The sequence below is a fragment of the Salmo salar genome, chromosome 09 (assembly GCF_965601325.2).
Source record: "Salmo salar chromosome 09, fSalSal1, whole genome shotgun sequence".
Taxonomy (NCBI): Eukaryota; Metazoa; Chordata; class Actinopteri; order Salmoniformes; family Salmonidae; genus Salmo; species Salmo salar.
Window position 1 is genome coordinate 86,924,735 of NC_138299.1, and position 18,215 is coordinate 86,942,949.

Here is an 18,215-nt window from a genome sequence, read left to right on the forward strand (position 1 = left end):
CAGACAGTACATGCATCATAGCAGACAGTACATGCATCATGGCAGACAGTACATGTATCATGGCAGACAGTACATGCATCATAGCAGACAGTACATGCATCATGGCAGACAGTACATGCATCATAGCAGACAGTACATGCATCATGGCAGACAGTACATGCATCATGGCAGACAGTACATGTATCATGGCAGACAGTACATGCATCATGGCAGACAGTACATGCATCATAGCAGACAGTACATGCATCATGGCAGACAGTACATGCATCATAGCAGACAGTACATGCATCATGGCAGACAGTACATGCATCATGGCAGACAGTCTACCTTCTGTTGGCCACATGCCTGACATACACATGTTTCTGCTGACACACACTGGAGGGGACAGCTGTTGACAGAAACAGAAGCACCTGCTCCATCTTTGTTTTAAAACTGTGAATGATATATCCCTCTCAATGGTGATTACCTGTGTGAACTATTGACTGATTCTTCCTCATGATTAGTGCAAAGCGATTTTTGTGATCATTTTGTTTGTAAATGCAGACAGTTATAGACGGTGCATGATGGAATGATGAGGAATGATGCATCACATGTAGTTCTCCTATCAAGTTTCATGGGGATGCAGCGGCAGATGACTGGAGCACCAGTGGAAGCTTATTGATCAATTCAGAACACTTCTATTGACAAGCAGCTAAATATACCAACAGTACCAATCAATGCTAGAAATGCCTTACAACAACACAAACATGCAACGTGATCAGCTGAACATCTAAAGTCATGTTCCCAGTCGTAGATCTAAACCACAGGAGGGGGGGAGTTACTTAATATGGCGTCCTAATAAAAAAGGGGGCTCCTAAAGTCAGACCCCAAATAAATCTTCACACATCTCCTCTCTCAAAGCCAGTCACCAGAGGGTTCTGTTTCTCAAAGACACAAATGTAGCAGGGATTAAACAGGGGTTGTAAAGGCCTGCCAGCGATAAATGAAGCACAGATGATGATATTATATTTCAAGGGAGCAGACTCATGGCGACACAGGTGCTGGAGGGAGAGGCAAAAGGGGAGGGAGGGTCCCACATACCAACACCAACCAGCCAGCCTGATCAGGGCTGGACCCACACACTAACACCAACCAGCCAGCCTGATCAGGGCTGGACCCACATACCAACACCAACTAGGCAGCCTGATCAGGGCTGGACCCACACACCAACCAGCCAGCCTGATCAGGGCTGGACCCACATACCAACACCAACTAGGCAGCCTGAGAAACCCTGGAGGCTGGAGCAGCCAGCTAACCAGCCAGCCAGCCAGCCAGCCAGCAAGTCAGACAGCCAGCACCCTACGGGCACGGAATATCACAGGACACCCTGTGGATGGTATGGTATAGCCTAGAGGTGAGGCAGTAGATGGTACGGTATAGCCTGGAGGTGAGGCAGTAGATGGTACGGTATAGCCTGGAGGTGAGGCAGTAGATGGTACGGTATAGCCTAGAGGTGAGGCAGTAGATGGTACGGTATAGCCTGGAGGTGAGGCAGTAGATGGTACGGTATAGCCTGGAGGTGAGGCAGTAGATGGTACGGTATAGCCTGGAGGTGAGGCAGTAGATGGTATGATATAGCCTGGAGGTGAGGCAGTAGATGGTACGGTATAGCCTGGAGGTGAGGCAGTAGATGGTACGGTATAGCGTGGAGGTGAGGCAGTAGATGGTACGGTATAGCCTGGAGGTGAGGCAGTAGATGGTACGGTATAGCCTGGAGGTGAGGCAGTAGATGGTATGATATAGCCTGGAGGTGAGGCAGTAGATGGTACGGTATAGCCTGGAGGTGAGGCAGTAGATGGTACGGTATAGCCTGGAGGTGAGGCAGTAGATGGTACGGTATAGCGTGGAGGTGAGGCAGTAGATGGTACGGTATAGCCTGGAGGTGAGGCAGTAGATGGTACGGTATAGCCTGGAGGTGAGGCAGTAGATGGTACGGTATAGCTTGGAGGTGAGGCAGTAGATGGTACGGTATAGCCTGGAGGTGAGGCAGTAGATGGTACGGTATAGCCTGGAGGTGAGGCAGTAGATGGTACGTTATAGCCTGGAGGTGAGGCAGTAGATGGTACGGTATAGCCTGGAGGTGAGGCAGTAGATGGTACGGTATAGCCTGGAGGTGAGGCAGTAGATGGTACGGTATAGCCTGGAGGTGAGGCAGTAGATGATACGGTATAGCCTGGAGGTGAGGCAGTAGATGGTACGGTATAGCCTGGAGGTGAGGCAGTAGATGGTACGGTATAGCCTGGAGGTGAGGCAGTAGATGGTACGGTATAGCCTGGAGGTGAGGCAGTAGATGGTACGGTATAGCCTGGAGGTGAGGCAGTAGATGGTATGGTATAGCCTGGAGGTGAGGCAGTAGATGGTACGGTATAGCCTGGAGGTGAGGCTGTAGATGGCAGTGGGAATGTCTCTGATCTTGTCTGTAAGAGTTATAGCAAGTTTCCTCATACTATCCATTTAATTATCCTACTCCAGGAGGCAACCTTAGGAAGCAGAGCCAGGACCCAGATGGCTGAGTAGAGGCAAATGTCATTACTTACGTTAATGAGGACTGACTGGGGACACAGCTCGTAAACACACAGGAACATCCTGACCTGGCTGACTCAGTGCAGAGTATCATGGGTGATACACACTGTAGATTAGATTAATCAGATACTTTTGTACAGACAGAGAGTTCCCTTTGATATTCAATTAGTACAGCGCCTCTAAGAATCGAATCATGAGTTCTTACATCTCCCAGACAGAGAAGCACCGTACTGTATCACAATACAGCATAATCAAATATTTAAATGCAAGCCCTTCCACCTCTTACTTCTCAACTAGTACAACTTGCATAGAAAATATCTGTAAGGTTCATCCTATTAATGTGGACTGGATTCCCACCCAACATTTTTTCAAATGAGTTAAGTCAAAGAAGGTGATGAATGATGATCATTTTAGCCCCTAGCCTATAACATAATGTGTGTTTTACATTTGTGGCGGTGGTGGTGGCGGCCATCTTGGTGACTCGACTGTTCCTTGTTTGATGCCCATTTATAGTCCTCTTTTGGGTAACTCAGGGTGGGCTTGGCCAGCCACAGAGACAGGAATCGTCTCACACTTGATGTTAAGTCACACTCTTGCCTGGCAAACCCATGAAACCTATGCCTGGCACCTCAATGACAAGGAGCTATGGAGACGAGACAGGGTCTCAATGTTCCAACCACAGAACTAGTATGATTAGAATGACTAGAATTACAATGACTAGATTGGTTCTATTTCTATGGTTCCAACATGGTATTCAGTCAACATACTACTATCTCCACAGGCATGACAATGAGGAGTTCCAGGAGGGGATTTTTCTGTGCTTTCCAGCAAAATGCTTAAAATGTATATAATATGTCTGTAGGAAGTTGGTTACCAGCCACAAACAACTAACATTTCCTCAATGCAGAGTGGCTATTCAGGACAATAAACCATGTATTTACCCATTGGCCCTAATAGAGATGAGAATTTCAGACATTCATAAAATGGTACATAGATTGATAGCTACTTTTTTAGTAATATCCCCATCCTAATCAGTCGGTGCCGTTTAAGATGAGGGAGGACAATACTTTTTTTTTCATGAGCATGGCCTTATTTCTATTACTGCATATTGGATGACTGTCATTCATATTCCATTCACCCAGTTTAAACCCCTATAGGTTCAGGCTACTACATGATACTAAAATGTTCCCTAAACCCATCATGAGGTTGCTACAACCTAGCCTATGAATTCAGCGTAGGTGAAAGACAGTGTCACATGGGCAGACAGTGACACATTCAATACTGCCTTGAACACTCTTGCCTGCATAAAGCTGACCTATGTGTAATCATTAGTCCAACAGTTGCAAACAAGAGTTTCTATTGGACAAATTCAGGTATGCTAATCCCCATTTTGTTCCATTTGCTTCCGTTTAAGAAACGTTTTTCAACAGAATCGGTTTGAATGAATACACCCCTGATCACACGCAAACAGTTTACTTTCATAGCCACATACAAACAGCTCATTGAATTCCTTCTCGCATCCACGCGCTCTCCTCCTCTCACCCCTTCCCTTCGCCTGTGGACTATCTGTGTCCAGACAAAAAAACAACTTTCCAAGCGAAAACTTCATATAATAACTGCTAGCTCACCATATTATCTAAAGTAACATCATAGTCAACATACACTATATATACAAAGGTATGTTGACACCCCTTCAAATTACTGGATCTGGCTATTTCAGCCACACTTGTTGCTGACAGGTGTATAAAATCGAACACACGGCCATGCAATCTCCATAGCCACACATTGGCAGTAGAATGGCCTTATTGAAGAGCTCATTGACTTTCACCATGGCACTGTCATAGGATAACACCTTTCCAACAAGTCAGTTTGCCAAACATCTGCCTTGCTAGAGCTGCCCCGGTCAACTGGAAGTGCTGTTATTGTGAAGTGGAATCATCTAGGAGCAACAACGGCTCAGCCGCGAAGTGGTAGGCCATACAAGCTCACAGAGCGGGACCGCCGAGTCCTGAAGCGCATAGCGTGTAAAAATTGTCTGTCCTCAGTTGCAACACTCACTACCGAGTTCCAAACTGCCTCCGGAAGCAACGTTAGTACAAGAACTGTTCATTGGGAGGTTCATGAAATGGGTTTCCAAGGCCGAGCAGCCGCACAGATGACTAAGATCACCATGCGCAATGCCAAGCATCAGCTGGAGTGGTGTAAAGCTAGCTGCCATTGGACTCTGGGCAGCAGAAACGCGTTCTTTGGAGAGATGAATCACGCTTCACCATCTAGCAGTCCGACAGACAAATCTGGGTTTGGCGGATGCCAGGAGAACGCTGCCTGCCCCAATGCATAGTGCCAACTGTAAAGTTTGGTAGAGGAGGAATAATTGTCTGGGGCCGTTTTTCATGGTTCGGGCTAGGCCCCTTAGTTCTAGTGAAAGAAATCTTAAAGCTACAGCATACAATGACATTCTAGACAATTCTGTGCTTCTAACTTTATGGCAACAGTTTGGGGAAGGCCCTTCCCTGTTTTAACATGACAATGCCCCTGTGCATAAAGCGAGGTCCATACAGAAATGGTTTGTCGAGATTGGTGTGGAAGAACTTGACTGGCCAGGACGGAGCCCTGACCTTAACCCCACCGAACACCTTTGTTTACATCCCTGTTAGTGAGTATTTTTCCTTTTCCAGGATAATCCATCCACCTGACAGGTGTGGTATCTCAAGAAGCTGATTAAATAGCATGAACATTACACACTTGTGCTGGGGACAATAAAAGGCCACTCTAAAATGTGCTGTTTGGTCACACAACACCACAGATGTCTCAAGTTTTGAGGGAGCGTGCAGTTACCATGCTAACTCCAGGAATGTCAACCAGCGCTGTTGCCAGAAAATGAAATGTTTATTTCTCTACCATAAACCACCTTCACCGTCATTTTAGAGAATTTGGCGGTATCTCCAACCGGCCTCACAGTCGTTGACCACCTATAACTACACCATCCCAGGACCATCCCAGGACCTCCACATCAGACTTCTTCACCAGCGGGATCGTCTGGGACCAACCACACGGACAGCTGATGAAACTGTGGGTTTGCACAACCGAAGAATATCTGCACAAACTTTCAGAAACCATTTCAGGGAAGCTCATCTGCGTACTCGTCATCCTCACCAGGGTCTTGACCTGACTGCAGTTCGGCATCTCACTCACAGCCATGTCACCTTCGATAGCCACTGGCACGCTGGAGAAGTGTACTCTTCACGGATGAATCCCGGGTTTGAACTGTACTGGGCAGATGGCAGGTGTGTATGGCGTCATGTGGGCGAGCGGTTTGATGACGTCAACGTTGTGAACAGAGTGCCCCATGGCAGCGGTGGGGTTATGGTATGGGCAGGCATAAGCTACGGACAACGAACACAATTGCATTTTATTGATGGCAATTTGAATGCACAGAAATACCATGATAAGATCATGAGGGCCATTGTCTGGTGATCTGTACATAATTCCTGGAAGCTGAAAATGTCCCAGTTCTTCCATGACCTGCATACTCACCAGACATGTCACCCATTGAACATGTTTGGGATGCTCTGGATCAACATAAACAACAGCGTGTTCCAGTTCCCGCCAATAAACAGCAACTTCGCACAGCCATTGACGAAAAATGAGACAACATTCCACCGGCCACAATCAACAACCTGATCAACTCTATCCGAAGGAGATCTGCATGAGGCAAATTGTGGTCACACAAGAAAATGACTAGTTTTCTGATCCACGTATCTGTGTCCAACAGATGCAAATCTGTATTCCCAGTCATGTGAAATCCATTAATTATGGCCTAATTTATTTATTTCAATTGACTGATTTCGTTATATGAACTGTAACTCAGTAAAATCTTTGAAATTGTTGCATGTTGCATTTCTATTTTTGTTCCGTGTATATACAGCAGTATAACAACCTGCACTTCACCTGTCCTTCAGAGGTCAGAGCCAAGCTGTTCCACACTGTGGAGGTGTCCCAAATGGCTCCCTATTCCCTTGATAGGGCTCTGGTCAAAAGTAGTGCACTTTTTGGGACCGACCTAGAGGGACAGGCTCTTTTACATATGCATCTAGCTGGTTCAGAGCCCATATTAACTTGGCTATAAATCACATCAAATACTGTCACTTGGTGTGATTGGAATAGGCAGCACAGTCAGCAACATAACAAAACCATAATAATATAAAAGTAGCCTATTATGCACAATACACAAAAACTGCTATCAAAGAATTACACATTACGAACCTGTTGTTGTAAAAGTGTAAACGGATTGCCTTGTTTGATGATGTTGTTTGTTGCTCCATAAAATACCTGTCTAGTCTAAATCATGTGCAGTTGGAGAGTTGGAAGAAGTGCAGACAGACTATGACAGGCCTCTTTGGTTTCCAACCAACTAAAATCTATCTTGATCTTCTACACGCTTCTCTCCCAGCTAAAATCACACAGCATCTCAGCCACAGCAGGACTGAGAGAAGAGACTGCTCTCTGCACAGAGAATACAGAAAGCTTTGGAAAAAAGGCATCCAAAATCTCTGCATTCCTACTGAATTAGATTCAGGCTATTTATGTAGAGTATATTTGTGAACAAAGAATGTGAACACAAACAAGTCTTAAGCGACCTAAAAATTGATTTCTGGATCTGGATCCACAATCACATTAAGTGAAGGACAGGCCAGTTTAAGTGTTGTTCAGCTACTTTTTATTAATTCTGGAGGACAGTACACAGGGCATTTCTGGGGATTATATGTTAAGAACCAGAGATAATTCACTTAATTGCTGTGTTTTGGTACTCCGTGTCATTATAAGAACATGTGTTGTTGGGAAAGAGAAAAGACTGAATTGTGAGATAGTAAGATGACAGTTTGACGGCACCGCTCCAAGTGTGTACCTGTGAAAGGGAGATGAGGATGGAGCTTACGCCAACCTTACACCAACCTCTATTACAACTATTTAAAATGGGATCATTCTTTGCCACATTATCTATCTACAGTAGGTAGAGGTACAAAAAGGATAATGCAGAACCCAGCACAGGAGAAAATCTTGCATTTTCAGAACCCTGTCATTCCAAGCAACGAGGGGTAACTGTTAAAGCCCTGCACTGCTCTTTCTGGGCAGGCACTGGCAGAATGCATTCCTTAAAAAGTCAAAGGCTCGTTCAAGATGGATCCTCAAGGAGAATGCACTAGCTCCAATTGGCTGTTTCCCAGCTTGACAGATTTTCAACATACACTCTCACTCACAGCCATGTCAACAGCTCTATATTCTACACAGCCATGTCAACAGCTCTATATTCTACACAGCCATGTCAACAGCTCTATATTCTACACAGCCATGTCAATAGCTCTATATTCTACACAGCCATGTCAACAGCTCTATATTCGAAACAGCCATGTCAACAGCTCTATATTCTACACAGCCATGTCAACAGCTCTATATTCTACATACACTCTCACTCACAGCCATGTCAATAGCTCTATATTCTACACAGCCATGTCAACAGCTCTATATTCTACACAGCCATGTCAACAGCTCTATATTCTACACAGCCATGTCAATAGCTCTATATTTTACACAGCCATGTCAATAGCTCTATATTCTACACAGTCATGTCAACAGCTCTATATTTTACACAGCCATGTCAATAGCTCTATATTCTACACAGCCATGTTAATAGCTCTATATTCTACATACACTCTCACTCACAGCCATGTCAACAGCTCTATATTCTACACAGCCATGTCAATAGCTCTATATTCTACACAGCCATGTTAATAGCTCTATATTCTACATACACTCTCACTCACAGCCATGTCAACAGCTCTATATTCTACATAGTCATGTCAACAGCTCTATATTCTACACAGCCATGTCAACAGCTCTATATTCAACATACACTCTCACTCACAGCCATGTCAATAGCTCTATATTCTACACAGCCATGTCAACAGCTCTATATTCTACACAGCCATGTCAACAGCTCTATATTCTACACAGCCATGTCAATAGCTCTATATTCTACACAGCCATGTCAATAGCTCTATATTCTACACATCCTAACAGATACTGTATGAAGAGGAGTCAGATGAAGACAGGCAGCAGGCAGTAATAAAATGCTACAGTGTCTCTCAGACTGTCTCAGTGAGGGTAGTGGGTTGTGTTCCTACCCCCTGCACAGTGCCAACCAGAGTTAAGTGGCAGCCAGGCAATGCATACACAAGCACCCCTTAGCAGGCATGGTGCTGGAATTTTCTCCTTAATGTTATCAAACAAATATCTCCCGGGGAAGGAGATTCACAGCCGCCTCCGCTCTGCAGCAGGTCAGCACGGCTAACGATGTGTCACAAATGGCACCCTATTCCCTATATAGTGCACTATGTTGGACCAGAGCGCTATGGGCCCTGGTCCAAAGTAGTGCACTATAAAGGGAATAGGGGGACATTTGGTACTCACACTAAATTCCTTCCAGTAGTGGCCAGTCCCTGGGGTCTGAGAAGCATCTGTTAATTGGGTGTTAAACCTTTGGAGAAATCCCCTGCTGATCATCAACTAATAAGCTAAGAAAGATGAGTCTTCTAAGAAGTCTTCTAACACAAGATCATCTCTCAGATAACAGTTTCAAAATGGGAGCTTCAAACAGCCTGCTCATCAGATCTTTGACAGATATAATGATTAGAGCCTAGATGTTTTCTAATTTAGTAGTAAACATGAAACAAATGATAATGCACTAAGACCCATTTAATAGGCAATTCAAAAACACCAACAGAAGATACCAAACACTTCCTCACAATACAACCAAAAACACATGAGACATGAGCTGTGTTTAAAGAAACAGCGGTACTGTCACAGCTAAGTCACTCCTTCAGGGTGGTACAAAGTTAAAAATACCCCGGTCATGCAAGCCCTCCAGCACAGCCTGGAGAGAGAACATCTAGCTGCCAGAGAGTCCTGGAGAGAGAGAGCACTAGCTGCCAGAGAGTCTGGAGAGAGAACAACTAGCTGCCAGAGAGTCTGGAGAGAGAACAACTAGCTGCCAGAGAGTCTGGAGAGAACAACTAGCTGCAGAGAGTCTGGAGAGAGAGAGCACTAGCTGCCAGAGAGTCTGTAGAGAGAACGACTAGCTGCCAGAGAGTCTGGAGAGAGAGAGACTAGCTGCCAGAGAGTCTGGAGAGAGAACGACTAGCTGCCAGAGAGTCTGGAGAGAGAGAGAGGCTAGCTGCCAGAGTCTAGAGAGAGAGGCTAGCTGCCAGAGAGTCTGGAGAGAGAGAGGAGTTGCTGCCAGAGAGTCTGGAGAGAGAGGCTAGCTGCCAGAGAGTCTGGAGAGGGAGAGACTAACTGCCAGAGAGTCTAGAGAGAGAGGCTAGCTGCCAGAGAGTCTGGAGAGGGAGAGGCTAGCTGCCAGAGAGTCTGGAGAGGGAGAGGCTAGCTGCCAGAGAGTCTGGAGAGGGAGAGGCTAGCTGCCAGAGAGTCTGGAGAGAGAGAGCGACTAGCTGCCAGAGAGTCTGGAGAGAGAGAGGCTAGCTGCCAGAGAGTCTGGAGAGAGAGAGGCTAGCTGCCAGAGAGTCTGGAGAGAACGGCTAGCTGCCAGAGAGTCTAGAGAGAGCGCTAGCTGCCAGAGAGTCTAGAGAGAGCGCTAGCTGCCAGAGAGTCTAGAGAGAGAGCGAGGCTAGCTGCCAGAGAGTCTGGAGAGAGAGAACGGCTAGCTGCCAGAGAGTCTGGAGAGAGGCTAGCTGCTAGAGAGTCTGGAGAGAGAGGCTAGCTTCCAGAGAGTCTAGAGAGAGCGCTAGCTGCCAGAAAGTCTAGAGAGAGAGTGAGGCTAGCTGCCAGAGTCTGGAGAGAGAGGCTAGCTGCCAGAGAGTCTGGAGAGAGAGAGAGTCTAGCTGCCATAGAGTCTGGAGAGAGAGATGCTAGCTACCCGAGAGTCTGGAGAGACGGAGAGAGAGGGAGAGGCTAGCTGCCAGAGAGTCTAGAGAGAGAGATGCTAGCTGCCATAGAGTCTGGAGAGAGAGAGGGGCAGAGGCTAGCTGCCAGAGAGTCTGGGGAGAGAGAGAGGCTAGCTGCCAGAGAGTCTGGAGAGAGAGATGCTAGCTGCCAGAGAGTCTAGAGAGAGAGAGAGAGGCTAGCTGCCAGAGTCTGGGGAGAGAGAGAGGCTAGCTGCCAGAGAGTCTGGGGAGAGAGAGAGGCTAGCTGCCAGAGAGTCTGGAGAGAGAGGCTAGCTGCCAGAGAGTGTAGAGAGAGAGGCTAGCTGCCAGAGAGTCTGGAGAGAGAGAGACTAGCTGCCAGAGAGTCTGGAAAGAGAGAATGGCTAGCTGCCAGAGAGTCTGGAGAGAGAGGCTAGCTGCCAGAGAGTCTAGAGAGAGCGCTAGCTGCCAGAGAGTCTAGAGAGAGAGCGAGGCTAGCTGCCAGAGAGTCTGGAGAGAGAGATGCTAGCTGCCAGAGAGTCTGGAGAGAGGGAGAGTCTAGTTACCAGAGAGTCTGGCGAGAGAGAGGCTAGCTGCCAGAGAGTCTAGAGAGTCTAGCTGCCAGAGTCTAGAGAGAGAGATTCTAGCTACCAGAGAGTCTGGCGTGAGAGAGAGGCTAGCTGCCAGAGAGTCTGGAGAGAGGGGCTAGCTGCCAGAGAGTCTGGGGAGAGAGAGAGGCTAGCTGCCAGAGAGTCTGGGGAGAGAGAGAGGCTAGCTGCCAGAGAGTCTGGAGAGAGAGGCTAGCTGCCAGAGAGTCTGGAGAGAGAGAGGCTAGCTGCCAGAGAGTCTGGGGAGAGAGGCTATCTGCCAGAGTCTGTCTCCTTCTCCTGGGAGGGAGGGTACTGATCTTCAAGGCCACTGACTACATGGGTCCACCACCTTATGAATTACTGTAGGACTGCCTTCTTGACTTTTTTAATGGCACAGGAATGAATGGAACTCGTCCCTGATCCTGGATAGCAATCATTATTTCGCAAAAGTGTATTCAAGGGCTATGAACTATAGGACTATATTCACTGAAGGGTGGAAGCTAAATGCTATTATGTGTATTTTTGCCAAATTATTTCCATACTCTATTTACTTTAATAAAACTATCTGCGCATTGATTATGGATTTTCAGCTTTTACGCATAAATACATACATTAAGCATAAGTGTCAGATATCGCCCTGATATACAGGAATTGAGTCCTGTTTAACTTTTAGTATAATTATGGCTACAATGTGAAACACCAGCTTTTTATAATCGGTACCAGAATTCTGCTTTAAAATAGGTTTTGAAAGGCTTTGCCATGCTCATATAAGGAGCTCTTTCCTGCCCACTGATGATTGACAATCTTATACGTATTGCGCAATCACCTTTTGTACATGGCCTTCTGGCCATGGCCTTCTCGTGGTTTCACGGACTTGAGTAATATGTCTGCCATTCCACCTGACGCAAGCCTGCATCTGTCGGCAGCTCCATTTGTTGTTTTGCACCTTTTATTATTGTGTTGTGTACATCGTGTGCTAAAGTACCAGCATCAAACAGTGGAGCACAGTTTCCATAGATGGAAAATTAATATTGTGAAAGTCAATAGTGATTATCTTTTACAGACTTGCGCAGCACTCCACACTGTAAACTAAGCACTGACTAATCCACTATACCTTACTAAACATCGAAGAGGAAAAGGTTATGCAAACCCTATATAAACCTGGCAAAGTACACTGCTATAACCCAAAATGATACCATCAGAGGGCTAAAGCCCAGACCATACTATTTCAAACTATACTGAACAAAAATATAATGTAAAGTGTAAATATAATGTAAAATGTAAAGTGTTGGTCCCAAGTTTTATGAGCTGAAATGAAATATCCAACACATTTTCCATATGCACAAAAGGCATATTTCTCTCAAATGTTGTGCACAAATTTGTTTACATCCCTGTTGGTGTGCATTTCTCCTTTTCCAAGATAATCCACCCACCTGACAGGTGTGGCATATCAAAAAGCTGATTAAACAGCATGATCCTTACACAGGTGCACCTTGTGCTGGGGACAATAAAAGGCCACTCTAAAATGTGCAGTTTTGTCACACAACATAATGCCACAGATCTCCCAAGTTTTGAGGGAGCGTGCAATTGGAATACTGGCTGCAGCAATGTCCACCAGAGCTGTTGTCAGATAATTCAATGTTAATTTCTCTACCATAATCCGCCTCGAACGTTGTTTTAGAGAATGTGGCAGTACGTCTTACCGGCCTCACAACCGAAGACTGCGTGACCACGCCAGCCTAGGACCTCCACATCCGGCTTCTTCACCTGTGGGTTCGTCCGAGACCAGCCACCTGAACAGCTGATGAAACTGTATTTATGTCTGTAATAAAACCCTTTTGTGGAATCCATAGACTAGGGCCTAATACATTTATTTCAATTGACTGATTTCCTTATATAAACTGTAACTCAGTAGAATTGTTGAAATTGTTGCGTTTCTATTTTTGTTCAGTATATATCACACTACATCAGTGGTTGGTCTGTACTCACCCTGCACTTATCTGGTCTCCTTACCATTATGGAATGATGTCCCCTCTCCTGCCTATATCATCACTGCTCATCACTCATCACTTTTTATGGTAGTTCTCCAAAGGTCTCTCAACTTCAACCCTGAGAGTCAAACCATCCCAGACCTCGCGACTCTTTTGCTTTCCAGGTGAAGAGTCACATTATACATAACCAAGGTGGCATTGATTTCATTTGGGACGCAGCAATGTTTTGTCAGCCACTGCTTCAGCAGTCACACAAAGATGATTTACAGAAGAGTCGCATATCTGTAATGACATATTTTGAGGTCAAAGGAAACCTTGAACATGACTGCTCTTACTTATATAAGACCGTACTAGGCCATGTACCATCATGAAGCGTACCATGTACAGTGAGTCGCCTACATCACATATTCCATAACATCACACCAGTGTTCTCACAGTCTGAGTAGAATTACTAGTAGCTTATTCAAATTCATACATTTAAAAAAGTATTAATAACTCCAATTGGTCAAAGAAAGAGAATTTATCCCCTCCTCATTTAACACAGAAAACCATTAACCATCAGCTGAGATAAAAAAAATACATATTATTAGGTGGGTGCTTATAGCTGTCCTATTTCACACATGTTCAACTGTATATTAATAAACATGAGTGAATTGGAAATGTGTTTTTTGCACATCCCAACTCATCAAAACACCCTCAGAGAGTAATGTCACAGCCAGGGTCTGCCATTATCAACGGCGATCCTAGATCAATTAGGTTTAAGTGCCTTGCTTGAGAGCACGTTGACAGATTTCTCATCTTCTCAGGGATTTGAACTAGCGATCTTTCAGTTACAGGCCCACTGCTCTAACCGCTAGGCTACCTGCCGCGAGCAAACAGCCAGGCAAGCTAACCTGCCATGAGGCAGCAGCATGTATCCAATACATCATTCAAAGAAAGATAGGGAATATCTCACCAGACATGAAGAGCGAGACACACTACGTGATAGAATGAAAACACATCCGTGATGTTTTATGTAGCTCCTCTCCCTATATCTGTTTTCTGGGCGGCGGCACAGCAGATTTCACTGCATTGACTTGCAGGGTTAAGGTCCGACAAGTGTGATCCTGGTTTCTGGAGGCAAAAGACGTGACAGAGTCAACCCCTGCCTGTCCAAGCAGCGCTGCTGCGGTTTGAGCTATTTTCAGATGCAGACATGTACGTCTAGGGGCTGGAAAGTTACTCTTGGGGCTCTCTCTGGGGAAAAGTGACACACAGCATACCACAGAATATACACAGGAACACATTTGTGGGTATACAAACATTTGCGCTATGCAGGTTATGGGGCATTTTTGGTAAATCAACACCATTGGAACCTGTGAAAGATAGTAGCCAAGGTACAGAGAGGGATTTCAAGGTCTTGAGATTCAGGTGCTGAACCTCCGGAGGCAACACACACACACACACACACACACACACACACACACACACACACACACACACACACACACACACACACACACACACACACACACACACACACACACACACACACACACACACACACACAAAAGTGAGGAAATGAAGCAATTAAAAGGAATGCCGGAATGCAGTTTCTTGTCAAGTTCGAAAGGGAAACTTATATGTGGGTGCTGTGCAGCATTTCTTCAAGGCTGACCGTATTACATCAGATCTATTTTTACCAGTGACGTTCATGACTGATGACAGCGGCGATCCGTCAGTGAGACCACCACAGTTCAGGCTACAGGGAGACAGGTTAGACCCTTAAAAACGTGACACAAATGTCAGGAGGTTGACAGCTTTTCAAGCGACTGTTGGCCAGCACTGTATCAAATCATCAAATCAAATGTTATTGGTGGCGTACACATATTTTGCAGATGTTACTGCAGATGCAGCGAAATGCTTATGTTTCTATCTCCAACAGTGCAGTAATACCTAACAATACAAAACAATAAACAAAGACAACAATTAAGAAATATCAGAACAAGCAATGTCCAAATCCAGAATATAAATATAAATGTATATTTATATTATATGACTTTTTCCACATTTTGTTACGTTACAGCCTTATTCTAAAATGGATTAAATAAAAACATTTCCTTAGCAGTCTATTCACAGGTAGCCTAGTGGTTAGAGCGTTGGACTAGTAAACAGAAAGGATGCAAGATCAAATCCCCGATCTGACAAGGTGAAAATCTGTTGTTCTGCCCCTGATCAAGGCAGTTAACCCACTGCTCCTAGGCTGTCATTGAAAATAAGAAATTGTTCTTAACAGACTTGCCTAATTAAATGAAGGTATAATAAAAAAAATACACCATAATGACAAAGTGAAAACAGGTTCTTAAAATATTTTGCTATTAAAAAACATCTAAAAATAAATACCTTATTTACATAAGTATTCAGACCCTATGTTATGAGACTCGAAATTGAGCTCAGGTGCATCCTGTTTCCATTGATCATCCTTGAGATGTTTATACAACTTGATTGGAGAACACCTGTGGTAAATTCAATTGATTTGACATGATTTGGAAAGGCACACACGTGTCTATATAAGGTCCCACAGTTGTCAGAGCAAAAACTAAGCCATGAGGTCAAAGGAATTGTCCGTAGAGCTCTGAAACAGGATTGTGTCGAGGTACAGATCTGGGGAAGGGTACCAAAAGATTTGTAGCATTGAAGGTAACCAAGAACACATTGGCCTCCATCATTCTTAAATGGAAGAAGTTTGGAACCACCAAGACTCTTCCTAGAGCTGGCCGCCCAGCCAAACTGAGCAATAGGGGGAGAAGGGCCTTGGTCAGGGAGTTGACCAAGAACCCGACAGTCACTCTGACAGAGCTCCAGAGTTCCTCTGTGGAGATGGGAGAACCTTCCAGAAGGACAACCATCTCTGCAGCATTCCACCAATTGGGCATTTATGGTAGAGTGGCCAGACGGAAGCCACTCCTCAGTAAAAGACACATGACAGCCCGCTTGGAGTTTACCAAACGGCACCTAAAGACTCTCAGACCATGAGAAACAAGATTCTCTGGTCTGAAGAAACCAAGATTGAGCTCTTTGGAATGAATGCCAAGAGTTATGTCTGGAAGAAACCTGGCAACATCCCTACGGTGAAGCATGGTGGGGCAGCATCATGCTGTGGGGATGTTTTTCAGCAGCAGGGACTGGGGAGACTAGTCAGGATCGAGGGAACGGAGCAAAGTACAGAGATCCTTGATGAAAACCTGCTCCACAGCGCTCAGGACCTCAGACTGGGGTGAAGGTTCACCTTCCAACAGGACAATGACCCTAAGCACACAGCCAAGACAACACAGGAGTGGCTTCGAGACAAGTCTCTGAATGTCCTTGAGTGGCCCAGCCAGAGCCCGGACTTGAACCCGATCGATCATCTCTGGAGTGACCTGAAAATAGCTGTGCAACAATGCTCCCCATCCAACCTGACAGAGCTTGAGAGGATCTGCAGAGAAGAATGGGAGAAACTCCCCAACTACAGTTGTGCCAAGCTTGTAACGTCATACCAAGAAGACTTGAGGCTGTAATTGCTGCCAAAGGTGCTTCAACAAAGTACTGAGTAAAGGGTCTGAATACTTATATAAATGTGATATTTTTATATATTTTTATAAATTAGCAAAAATAAATCTAAACCTGTTTTTGCTTTGTCATAATGGGGTATTGTGTATAGATTGATGAGGGGGAAAAAAAGATTTAATACCTTTTAGAATAAGGCCGTGACCTAACAAAATGTGGAAAAAGTTAAGGTGTCTGAATACTTTCCCATAGGTACTGTATATAGTGTTGAGAATAGACAGTATGGACAGTATATGAATAGAAAAGGTGTGTATAACAGTAGTTATATAGGATGAGCCTTGACTAGAATATAGTATATACATATGAAGTGGGTAAAACAGTATGTAAACATTATTAAAGTGACCAGTGTTCCATGACCATGTACATAAGGCAGCAGTCTCTAAGGTTCAGGGTAGAGTACCTGGTGTTAGCCTGCTAGTAACAGTCTCTAAGGTACAGGGTACAGTACCTGGTGTTAGCCTGCTAGTAACAGTGTCTAAGGTACAGGGTAGAGTACCTGGTGTTAGCCTGCTAGTAACAGTCTCTAAGGTTCAGGGTACAGTACCTGGTGTTAGCCTGCTAGTAACAGTCTCTAAGGTTCAGGGTAGAGTACCTGGTGTTAGCCTGCTAGTAACAGTCTCTAATGTACAGGGTACAGTACCTGGTGTTAGCCTGCTAGTAACAGTGTCTAAGGTACAGGGTAGAGTACCTGGTGTTAGCCTGCTAGTAACAGTCTCTAAGGTTCAGGGTAGAGTACCTGGTGTTAGCCTGCTATTAACAGTGTCTAAGGTACAGGGTAGAGTACCTGGTGTTAGCCTGCTAGTAACAGTGTCTAAGGTACAGGGTAGAGTATCTGGTGCTAGCCTGCTAGTAACAGTGTCTAAGGTACAGGGTAGAGTACCTGGTGCTAGCCTGCTAGTAACAGTGTGTAAGGTTCAGGGCAGGGTGCTGGGCGGAGGCTGACTAGTGATGACTATTTAACAGTCTGATGGCCTGGAGATAGAAGCTGTTTATCAGTCTCTTGGTCCCAGATTTGATGCACCTGTACTGTCTCCACCTACTAGATGGTAACGGGGTGAACAGGCCATGGCTCGGCTGGCATTTATTTGCTGTTTGAAGTGAAAGACAGATGATAATTACATTTCAAAATAGGGCAATAACGTTTCACAATGAGGATGTTATTAATTCATGCTGAATTCCCAAAGGTATAAACTGATGGCTTTAAACCAAATAGTCTCTATGGCAGTGAGGATAATAACCTACAGTTATAAGTCACATCTAAATGTATTGCAACTTGAAATATGATTGCAAGGATACTGTATCACTCACAGTCCACAAAGTAAGTGTGCTCCACAATAAGTCAATGCTGGATAGAAATCTGCCTGGTCAGATCTGGTGTGCGTCCCAAATTGCACCCTATTCCCTATGTAGTGCACTACTTTTGACCAGGGCCCATAGGGCTCTGGTCAAAAGGCTTGCACTGTGTAGGGAATAGGGTGCCATTACAGCAAATCTGTAAACGATTGGCAGGCAGTGGCACCAACAAGCCTGGACATGGTGGGGGCCATGACAGACGTCTCCTGGAA

At 45.1% G+C, this 18,215-nt stretch overlaps 1 protein-coding gene across 8 annotated transcripts in view; it reads right to left on the bottom strand.

The window, feature by feature from the left end:
* Positions 1 to 18,215, bottom strand: part of sorbs2b (sorbin and SH3 domain containing 2b) — a 77,976-nt gene that overhangs the window by 56,988 nt on the left and 2,773 nt on the right. The window contains exon 2 of one of the 8 annotated variants that reach the window (XM_014212797.3): positions 14,018 to 14,175. The exons of the other annotated variants lie outside the window; for them this stretch is intronic. The gene's annotated coding sequence lies outside the window, so the exon portion shown is untranslated. The remainder of the gene's footprint in view (positions 1 to 14,017; positions 14,176 to 18,215) is intronic. 8 annotated transcript variants of the gene reach the window in all.